This window comes from Oratosquilla oratoria, chromosome 6 (genome assembly GCF_046742065.1).
Source record: "Oratosquilla oratoria isolate Oo_2021 chromosome 6, ASM4674206v1, whole genome shotgun sequence".
Taxonomy (NCBI): Eukaryota; Metazoa; Arthropoda; class Malacostraca; order Stomatopoda; family Squillidae; genus Oratosquilla; species Oratosquilla oratoria.
In genome coordinates this window covers 1,812,501-1,822,500 of record NC_134782.1, presented here as the reverse complement: position 1 = coordinate 1,822,500, position 10,000 = coordinate 1,812,501, and positions in this window count along the sequence as shown.

Here is a 10,000-nt window from a genome sequence, read left to right as displayed (position 1 = left end):
ATAATGAATCTATATTTTGTATCATTTCTTTATAATTTTCCTGAAACCCAATTAAACTATGACCTTGTCCTGACTAAGGCGAAACGATTCCATTCTCCCAAGGGATACACTAAAACTTTTCCACTAGCTTAGCAGTCTATGCCGAAGAAATTTAGCCTATTCCCACTGTCATCCCTCCCTTCTTCTCTCACTCCCTCCCTCCCTCCCTCCCTCCATTCCTGTCAGTTGATGTACTGGCTGTCAGCCCCCCTTCCCCTTATCCGTCAGCCTTGTCTACGAGACCTCATTTCCTTCCTCTGTCAACCTTCATCCCTCCACTCAAACAAGAACGCTTGCCTTTATGACTCCTTCTGTTCGGTGTGGTATTGTCTCTCAAAGATAGAAGCGCTGGTTATTGCAAAAGAAAAAATCAACAGAGTAAGGGTATTACCAAAGTTTATAAAATCCCTGGGGGGGGGGGCAATGTGAAGAGAAACGAAACAGGAAAGAGTTAATGTATTCATATCATCCCCTTCTGTACTAGCTGATCCTTTACATTCTATTCTATCTTCCACCAGGCTATTTTATCCATTTCCGTGCCCCCGCCCCCTTGTGAACAAAGGATTTAAACTAACCACCCACACCACCCAACACTAATCTCCTTCCTTCTTCAATCACCTCTAAATACCTTCCGTATCAAGTGCCGTCGGGTGATTTTATTCATGTGCGCGTGACCACTTCGTCATCTCCATTCTCTTAAACCCTTCATAAATGTGGCTCACTTTATGGGTTATTTCTGGTTAAGGCCAGATGATTTTATTCAGCTAGTCCAGGACGACTGCTTCGGTCTCCTTTGAAATGAATCTTATTTTCTAACGCCGCGGTGTACCTTATAGTATGTATTCCGGCCAACCCCAGACGATTATTCTCGTTGGTGGGTTTGCCCTTCACGTTGAACCATCTCTCAACCTCACCAAGACCCTCCCCGGCCGAGGTGCGCTCCCTCGAGCTCGCCTAAACCATCCAGCGCTGAGCAGAATAAATCCTATCAAGTACTCCACCACGTTCAGAGGTCAGGTCCCACTAAGGTCCCTCCCGCTGGGCCCTTTTCAAGAACACCCCCTCACCCTCATTCTCCCTTCCCCTCCCCTCCCTTCCCCTCTCTTCCCCTTGCTTTCTTTTTCTTCCCTCTCTGCTCCCCATACTCACACCCATCCACCCCAGTTCACAGGCCCGCAGCCCACCTCCAAGGCACTCCCATTTCCTGAGGTCGCATTAGCGGAATCCCCCACCCCATAGCTTCCTCTTCCTTTTCATTCTCTTCCTCCTCCTCCTCCTCCTCCTCCTCCTCCTCCTCCTTCTCTCTCTTCCTCCTCCCCTCCCTCCTCTTTTCCACCGCCTTCTTTTACCCTCTTTCTGCTCCTCCTCCTTCTCCACCTCCTCTTCCCTTTCCACTTCCTTCTCTGCTCCCACTGATCCTCCTCCACTTGCCATTTCTCCGTCTCGATCACCCTTTGCCCTTCCCCTTTCCTTTTGCCCGCCTCCCTTCCTTTTCCCATCCTTTCATAAAGACATGCCCCCTCATCATCATCATCATCACCATCACCACCACCATCATCATCATCATCATCATCACCATCATCAGTAGCATTACTATCATCATCATCATTACCATCATCACCATCACCATCATCATCATCACCACCACCACCACCATCCCCGAATTTCAACCTCGTCTTCTACCCTTTCTCTTCGCCCCATTCATGATCTGTCTGCATTCTACCCTGGCTCATCTGCATTCCACTCTCTCATTCCACGAGCCACTCATTCCACAGGCGTTTGCCTTCCCCTTCCCTGAACAAGGATGAGGCTTCAAAGCCTCCTGATTAATATATACAGAAAGTTCTCTTTAATTCGTAAGTATACAATATTTAGGGCGAAAATGCTTTTCAAAAATTTACTAAATTAAGAGCAAATCTTTCTGGTATCAGTAATTTCCTAAACTTAAAAAATTATTGTTTAAAATATTAGAGTTTTTTCTAATTTGGAAATTTCCAACAGAAAAAACTATGTGTATTTGAAGGTTGACCCTTTCAATAAGGCGAGTTGGTTTCTGCTCTGTGTTAGGCCAGGCAATTCTATCCAATAACAAGTCATCTTTCACTTTCCCTTTATTTTTATTTATTTTCAGTGGCAGCCCTTCCTTCCCCGGGTCTAGCCCTCTACTGAATAAATTTGCCTTACCATAGCTATATTTATATATATATATATATATGTGTGTGTGTGTGTGTGTGTGTGTGTGTGTGTGTGTGTGTGTGTGTGTGTGTGTGTGTGTGTGTGTGTGCGTGTGTGTGTGTGTGTGTGTGTGTGTATTCACTTGGTCTTTGGATCACGTGTTGGACTCGTGATCGACAGCTATTTCCCTCCTGGAAGAGAGTTCAGAGCTCGTAGGTCCGATCTATGGGTAATGCTATGACCTTGCACACACACACATCCCCAACTCCCCGCCCACGAGAGTCAGAGTAACGACCCGAAGCGCAGCGGTACCGAAATAATTTCGGCCCTGGGCAGGATTCGAATCATGAGCTGCGGGCCACTATTGTGGCAGCTCAGTGCTCTACCAACTACGCCACCGAGTCGTGTGTGTGTGTGTGTGTGTGTGTGTGTGTGTGTGTGTGTGTGTGTGTGGTGTGTGTGTGTGTGCGTGTGTGTGTGTGTGTGCGTGTGTGTGTGTGTGTGTGTGTGTGTGTGTGTGTGTGTGTGTGTGTGTGTGTGTGTGTGTGTACATATATATATATATATATATATATATATATATATGTATATACATATATATATACATATATATGCATATATACATATATATACACATATATACATATATATACACATATATACATATATATATATATATATATATATATATGTGTGTGTGTGTGTGTGTGTGTGTGTGTGTGTGTGTGTGTGTGTGTGTGTGTGTATACATATATACATATATACATATATATATATATACATATATATACTGTATATATATATAAAGCATCATACTGCTGAATGCATTCAAAGTGTTATCAGCAGAGTTAACTGCATTCCATCCCATACTCTTCATTCCAGCCGACCTTTGATAATGCTTGACCACTCCAGCATCCAACCGCTCCCACGTCCTCACTCCCAAACGCCCATCTTCCCAACCCGTCTCTTTCCCCCTCTCCCTTCTCCCGCCCCCACTCTCCCATTTCCTTCCCTTTTCCCGCCCCCTGCCTTTCTCTTGCCTTCCCTCTCTTCTTTCCTTATTCCCTCCCTCGTTCTCGTCCTCTCCTTCCTTACCTCCTTCACTTTTACGTCCCCTTACCTTCTCCATGTCTCTTTTCACTTTCATTCCCTACTTCCTTTCCTCCTTTTCTATCCACTTCCTCTTTCCTCTCTCCCTACCTCTCATTTCCTCTTACTCCGTACCCAAACAAGAACAACCAAGACTAATATTGAAGAAATTCGGACTAGTTCCCCTCCTGTTCTGTCCCTTCTCATCTCTTCGTCTTCCCCTCTCATCTCATCTCTTTCCTTATCCTCACTTCCCCTTCCCTCACTCCACATCTTCTTCCCTCCCCTCTCCTCCCCTCCCCTTTTTGATGGGGGGACCAATGATTGCTTAGCCACTGTTGCCCTTTGATTGGTGGACTGCAAATCAATGCCCAATATCACTCCCTTCCCGCCATTCACCCCCTCCCCCTCTCCACCTCCGCCCAATCAAAATATCTATAAGTTTGTCTATCGGTGATCACTTTCACGTTTAAGGTGTTGCCAGACGGCCGAGTCCACACCAACTTCGGTTAATCACGCGTTCCTTATTTACATCCCAAGGACTACCCACGAGTGTTCATTTTGGTCATTTACTTTACTTTGTTATAATCTATCTATCTTTTTAATTATTCATTTATTCGTTTATATATCTATCTATATATTGATGTATTTATTCATTTATATATTCATTTATTCATTTGTTTATTATCTATTTATTATCAATTATTTTCCATTGATTTTTATTTCTTATTCACTAATTTATTTTTTTGTCAATAACATTACGTTATAATGGATGAATCTACTGGCACGGAACTTTCAAAAATGTTGAGCAATTATCCACATTCGTTCTCATTTATTCGTTCTCATTTTTTATACATCAGTGAAGTTGTGTATGTTAAAGACAGATTGAATATTTTTAGAAGCTCTGCCAAAGGATTCGAACCCTGACCTGTGCGTATATAATCACGACTTCGTGATTATATACACACAGGTCAGGGTTCGAATCCCTTAGCAGAGCTTCAAAAAATATTCACATCAGTGAAGATCACAGATTCTTGAAGAATTTTGACTCATAAACGCTTTTGATAAGTATTTATTACAAAGGATTACAAAGGCGTAGCCTGCCGACAGGAGACCTTTTGGTCCATAACTAGGTCGGATGCGAAAAAATATAGTAATGCTAAAAAAAAAATAGAATAAATTAAAATTATAATAATATAAATAATGATAAATAAAAAAACAATGCATAGTTATAGTTAAATAATAAACAAACAGGTAAATAGTAAATAATAATAAATTGACAGACAATAATAGTCCATGAAAATCAAGCAAATAATAAACAACCAGACAAATAATAATAAATTGACGGATAAATAATAATAAATAAAAATCAAGCAAAAAATAAACAGACAAATAATAATATAATAAAATCAAGCAAATAATAAACAAACAGACAAATAAAAACAAAGAAACAAACAATATGAAACAAATGGCAGTTGGATATGTACTTTAGTTTAGTATATATATCTTTGACCTTCAATAGCCTTGAAATGTCTAACTCAAGGTCACATCTTTAGAAACCTATAACTCGAAAAGTTTGCAACTAGATGTCTTCGTTTGTCAAAATATAATATATTGCATATGCATCTCTGACTTGGTAGAGCAATTCAATATTGAAGTGCAATACGGTAACTAATGCCGTGTGAGGTTAGTGGTGCCTGGCATTTCTTCTTTATTTTCTTTTTTTATTCTTATGTTTCTTTCCACTAAAAGATGCGTAGTTTAATTCTTTCATGAATATTTCTACTATGTACAAATTTATTAAGCGTACAAAACTCAAATTAAATATATAGTACTGTAAATATTACATAATTATATAAAAACTAAATTATATAAAATCTATATAATCTATATTAGGTTTTGAAGTAACAATAAATCAAAAGACACACATTAATATAAAAAAACGAGGAATTAAGGAAAAAAATTAATTCTGTGATATATGAGAATTACGAATTAACTGTTCAGCAACATTACTATTTACAATGAATTATACTGTATCATATTCCTTACATCATTTTATAATTGCATGACCTCGTAAACAAACTCTTTTCATCCCCTCCCTCTCCCCCTCTCCCCCTTCCCTCTCCCTCCTCCTCCTTGAGATCCTCCACAAAAATGACCGCGTATGCGTTTTTTAATCATCCACTCCATTTTGCCCATCATCCCTCCATTCCTCTACCTCTTCTACAAGAAAAAGTACCTCCACATTTTTCTGTGGGCATTTCCTCCACTACCTTATGTTCTCCCTCTGCCGCCATTTTCTCCCCCTCCCCCTCCTGAGAGCCCCCCCCCCCCGTCCCACCTCCTGAGGTACTCCCCGTCCCCCCGTCCCACCCGAGTCCCATTTATCATATCTGGCCAGCCTCTCAGAGTCAGGCTTCACCTATCCATTAACGGCCTTTATACACCGATTACCATAGCCCTTATCCGCCCTTTGCCCCCCCCACCACCTCCACCCCCTTTCACCCACTTCGCTCAGAGCCTTTGCTCACTTTTCCACTCCTTTCAACCAGTAATCTTATTTCCCTTAACTTCCTTCTCCTCTCCTTCTTCCTCTTCCTCCTCCTCCTTTTCCCCCTCCTCTTCCTTCTTCTTTTCCCTCTTTTCTTATTCCTCTTCCATATCCTCCTACTTACCATCTTCTTCCTCTTTTTCCCTTTCCTCTTCATTTTCTTTCCCCATTTCTCCTCTTCCTCCTTCTCTCCCCCTCTTTCTTTTCGCCCCCAGCTTCGTTTCCCTCCTATTCTTCTTGCTCTTCCTCCACTCCCCCATTATCATCATCATCATGTTCCTCATTTCCCTTCACCTTTTCTTTTCCCCCTTTTCCTCATTTCCTTCCCCTTCTCCTCTTTCTCTTACTTCCCGTCCCCCCTGCTCATTTCCTTCCTTCTCCTCCTGTTCTTTTTTCCTAATCCTCATCTAGTTCCTCCTGTCCTCCAAGCCTTCCCTCTCCTTCCCCGCCGTCCTCCTCCTCGGCGTTTCCTATGCTCTCTACTTCCCTTCAACTCCTTATTTCGAGTGACCCTCGTCCATCCTTAGGGACTCGCCACGCCTTCATTTCCTCCTCACCGAAAACTTCCGTCCCCCTACCTACCCATTTCCCTCTTCTGTTCTTAAATACGTTTTACGTTCCACTTTGCCTCTCCGAGCGGCTCAGGAGTAGTGTTCTCGTTTCGAGGGAGAGGATTTTAAAACCCTGGTACGGACACACACATGAGTGCCCATACGTAAGTAATACGTATGTTTACACTCTGTCGGGCTCATCTAATGTCCGTAACAGGTAGACAAACACACAAAGCCATCCCAGCACCATCCTACCACAAACACACTACCGTACTCACACACGAAAGGATTGTGTATCCACCCAGACATTACCCCTTTCTAACTTCCCTTTTGCACACTAATCCCCCCAATTCAAAACTATTCCCAATCCTGGAACCAGTATGCACTGCACATTTCCCTCCACCAACGCGTCATTTCCATTCCTACTACCTCTCTTGATTGACTATATCCACTATCCTCTCCTCTCCTGCTCGCCCCATCAATTCCTATCTGTCTGCCTCGGTGACCATTAGACCCATCACAACTTTTCTATCTCCATTTCCGCTCGCCCCTCCTCCCCCGACCCTATAGCCTTCGACCTCCGGACTCCCAGGGCATTGTAAACATACGACGTAGGTCGTAACCTTACGATCTTAAGATCTGAAACGTAACAACTATAGACCGTACGAATGATCGTGGGCCCATAAGACCTTTCATGATCACTTGCTCCTACAGCACCCTGCAGTTAGTTTACTTTGCTGTCGTTGAATACTTATCATTAACACGCTGAACATATCATAAAGATATTATCTAAAGAAAAGAGGCAATTTACTACATGTAAGTACTTTTTTTCAGTACTTATATATAGACAAAATCATTCTATATTAATATTACTTTCCGGGACGGTTCTCTCCGAAATTTTATTTCTATTTTGTTTTCTTTTTTCCACAGTTATTAGATGTAAAATTATCAAATAATATCTGCCACTTTAACTACTTGAGACAATTACATCTCCCTTCCTGAAACATGAAACTACGTGTAACGTAGAAACACGTAAATTATTTGCCACCACCACCCCACTACCCCACTCCACTCCCTCCGCCACCTTTCACTCCCCTTCTCGACATTAGCTGATGTTCTCATTGCCGCTAGGCGATTTTATTCAACCAAGGGAACTACTCCCACAAAGAAAGATTCAAAAGCAAACCTCGTGTGGGCTTATATGAATTAAGTGTAGGCTTATAAACTAGACAATTTTATGATCAACAAGATGGTGAAACAATGTTGTGAAACTCCTCCATATTAGCCTGTTGTGACCAATTGTCACTTTTGTTATATGTTTACTATTTCTTTTTTATTTATTATTGTCATCTCCTTACGTTCACTTTAATACAGAAATTATTAAATTCATTATGTGTTCATTATGAAGTTCTGATATAAAGGTTTCTTGTAACCAATTCTCACTTTTCTTTCTCCATTAATGTGTTCATTATTTTACTATTATATATTTTCTATATTGTATTATGGTTTTATTTTTATTATTTATGTGTAATTTTTATTGCAACCATTGTTTAATTACCTTACTTTTAGGGCGTAATACGAAGTGCATATTCATAGTTGTGACCTTCCTATCTTCCTCTTATTACTATATTTATGCAATCATCTATTGTATTTCTTTGTACTTTCAAGATGTCTTCATACAAGAAAACGAGCAGTATTCCGAAATCAATTCGCTTGAGGTCCCTGCAAATGTGTATAATTACATATATATATATATATATTCTATATATATATTATATATATACATACATCTTCCTTCCCAGTTTTACTTCATCCACATTAACCCTAAAGAAATCTCCCACTCCATTACACGCTTACCTATCTCTTCACTTACTAGAATAGCCACCCCTTCTCTCCCTCGTCCTCCCTTCACTCCTGAAACCCTCCATATATATTATATATATATATATATTATATATATATATATATATTTATATATATATATATATATATATATATATGTGTGTGTGTGTGTGTGTGTGTGTGTGTGTGTGTGTGTGTGTGTGTGTGTGTGTGTGTGTGTTTGTGTGTGTGTGTGTGTGTATGTGTGTGTGTGTGTGTGTGTGTGTGTGTGTGTGTGTGTGTGTGTGTGTGTGTGTGTGTGTGTGTGTGTGTGTGTGTGTGTGTGTGTGTACAGACACGCATACACACACAAATCTCTACAATAATGAAAGAATCCCACCCCCCTAGTATCCCACGGCAAGCGCTAGAAAAATTGCACCACATCTGCACAACTCGAGCCCCTTTTAAGAATGTTGATGGAACGTTATTCTATGATGAAGTAAACATGAGTTCCCCACTTGGTTACACTTTTGCTCATTTTTATATGAGTCACATCGAGAACAACATCCTCCAAGATTCCTCTCTACGGCCCAAAACTTACTGCCGCTACGTAGACGACATTTACGTAGTAGTTAAGGAAGCCTCAGATTGATTGACACTGAAAGATGCATTTGAATCTTCTTCGGTACTCACATCCACATATGAAGAGAACATAAACAACAAAATGCCTTTTCTCGCCGTCATGGTAGACGGTAGTACAGGAACATACCTCACATCAACCTACAAGAAACCCACCAACTTTAGAAAATGTCTCCATGCGTCAAGTGAATGCCCCAACAGCTATAAAACTGGAGTAATTTTGTCCATCGTGTCTATACAACAGCCTCAAATTGGCAAACGACCCATCAAGAAACTTATCGTATCAAACAAACTCTCGTGAACAATGGTTACCAAAATTCTGAGTTCGACCGACAACTTAACCTCTTCATCAGTAAGACGATGGAAAAACAAAACAAAACCCCACACAATAACAAACATATACTCATCTACTGTAACCAAATGTCCACAGCCTACAAAACTGATGAAATAATATTACCGTATATCATCACAAAAACGTAACATGCACTAATCCAGAAAATAGCATCAAACTAATAATCTACTACAAAAAACAAGAAAACAAGAAACCTCTTCATGCACAATAACACACCATCTAAACCACAACCCTTATAGCAAACCAATGTAATTTACGAGTTCAAGTGCAAACAAGGAGACTGTGAGCTCCTAGATAACGTAAAATACATTGGAGCAACAGCTCAAACACTTTCAAGAAGACTTACAATACATCGCCAAAATGGGTCTATCAAATAATACGTAAAATCAGTAAACAAAAAAGACATCACTCGACAAGAGATAGTAGATTCTACTATTAATTATCAGACACCACCAACAAAACAAAAGAAATTTATTTATGGCAGAAGCATTTATGATACGAGGAAAACATCCCAACATTAACCAACAGAACACAGGAGAAAAACGTACATTGAGATTATTCACAGACGGACACTAGGTTACCACACGGAGTGCCAACGGACAAAAGAACACACAGAATGTCCTCCGAGGGTGACGTCACCACCTACCCCTCACATATATAAAGCACAAACAAATCGTCAATTCATAATAGTCTTGATAATGCCCAATGAATGCGCAAAACTTCGACAATTACGGTGGTCTTCTCCATACACTTTCAAAACTCCTTAGACACAAAGTAAGGTCT